Consider the following 2,030-nt stretch of genomic DNA (forward strand, 5'->3'; position numbering starts at 1 on the left):
AAACGTAAATCAGGTAAGATGGTATCCGACCCACCTAAATTATCCTTCATTGATCGTAACCGACTCTCGAGCCCGACATATTTCTGGTGAAACGTAGATCAGGTAAGATGGTATCCGACCCACCTAAATTCGTTTTAAAATGGTCGGTGACGACTCTAACCCAATTCATTCTAGTCAAAATTCAATTCTGAGACCCAATCGAAAGACGATAACGACACTAATTAAAAGTGGTCTTTTATCCTTCTGGTGGTAGAGATCGTGCTTCTGGCATTTGTTCGTTCTTGTTCACTCTCCCATTTGTCTAGAGAGAAGTATACTTATGTTTTTCCCTCGTGATGGTGACCGTGTAATTGGAGTGATTATTGATAAAAACTATATTCTTTTGTCATTAGGTGGGAGATGTAGCCATCACGCGCTGATGTATCATAAAGACTTTTTTTTAAAATTTTATTAAAACAAAAAAAATATAATCTTAATAATACAATTACTCAAAGAAAATTTTAAGCTAAAACACTCAAATATGAAATAAAAGTAAAAAGAAAACTAAGTACACAATAATAATAGAAGTCTTCTTTTGAATCTAATGTTCATCATCCATAGTAACTCAGTAATCTTCAATAATATTTATTTGTCTCAAATTAACTAAACGTTTTAGAGATAATAAAGGAATGACGGGTGAACACAAATAAATTTATTGGTTGATTCGCAAAATATATCTGAATATATAGGTAAAATAATCGCAAAAAAAAAATCTAATCACCGAAAGACTGTCGAAAATAATAAATCAAATATGATCATAATTTATTTAGAAGAAAATAGCAAAAACAGGTGGGACTCGAAAAGATGACGATAAAGCAAGTACTGTTCAAACATGTTCTTTCTTACATATGAATTGTACTAAAAGCAGGGCAAACTTGTATGAAGTATACAAATACAGACAACAATTTAAGAAACACACAATTCCATCGTCATTCTTGTTTTAACTTGAAATTCAAGCTTTCTCTTCTTCTTTCTCTTCATCAGTTTTGGGCTGGTAACCAGGAAGCTTCCTCCTTGATTTTCTCCAAAATTCCCTTCTTCTTTGCGTCGCCTTCATGGTGAGGCTCAGCTGCTACTGCTGGAGGTGGCCTGCTCACCTCTTCAGCTTTGCTATGTTGCCCAGGGAGTTTCTCTTTGATCTTCTCAAGGAACCCTTTCTTTTCAGCCGCGTATGGCTGAACCATTGCTTCATCGTACTTCTCCACCGGGACTACTGTGTCCTCTTCTTTCTTTTCCTCTTCGGTCTTCTCCTTCTTCTTCTTCTTCTTCTTCTTCTTCTCTCCTCCTCCACCTTCTTCCTCGTCGCTCGACTGCATATTTCAGACAAACAGATTAAATGTTAGGAATAATTAAAGTATAATCCAAAAATGGAAACTTGTCTTGTTCATGTTCTTACAGAACTGGAGCTGCTATCTGAACGGTGAAGCTTCTCCAGGAGACCATGCTTCTTCTTCTCCTCTCCCTCTTCCTCTGCCTTTGTTTCTTCAATCTTAACCTTGTCAAACTCAGTCACGATCACCTCCTCTTGGGGCTTCTCCTCTTCTTTCTTCCCCATTAAATCGAACAGCCCTCGGTCCTTGGACTCCACTGTTTCTTCACCGGCGACGCTGCTCTCGACCTCAGGGGCCTTTCTGGTACGCTCCTCTGTCATTTTTTTTTTGTGTATCAACAAGCACTAAAATCAAATATGATCAAAGCTAGCTAGTGTTGCGTTGCACTTCTTCAGAGTTGGCTATTGAGTAGTGATTGGTGGATTTTGAGAAATGGGAAGCTGAGATTTTATAGCATCCAAAGCCTCGTAATTGGCAACGCGGATCAGACGCTATTAAGGAAAGGGAGACATCCAAAACTTAACGGAAGCTAACGGCTAGCCAATCGAGCGCAATTCATGTAACCGACGTTTGCATTGATATAAGTAAATAAAAAATTTGAAGCAATATGCTCTCTAAACATAATTGATTGTTTCGTACTCGCTCTTTTATTGGAAGTCT

At 37.9% G+C, this 2,030-nt stretch overlaps 1 pseudogene; it reads right to left on the reverse strand.

The window, feature by feature from the left end:
• Positions 1–861: 861 nt before the first annotated feature.
• Positions 862–1,826, reverse strand: LOC120168226 (annotated as a pseudogene).
• Between the last annotated feature and the right edge of the window lie 204 nt (positions 1,827–2,030).

The sequence above is a fragment of the Hibiscus syriacus genome, unplaced genomic scaffold (genome assembly GCF_006381635.1).
Source record: "Hibiscus syriacus cultivar Baekdansim isolate YM2019G1 unplaced genomic scaffold, ASM638163v2 tig00111715_pilon, whole genome shotgun sequence".
NCBI classification, from domain to species: domain Eukaryota; kingdom Viridiplantae; phylum Streptophyta; class Magnoliopsida; order Malvales; family Malvaceae; genus Hibiscus; species Hibiscus syriacus.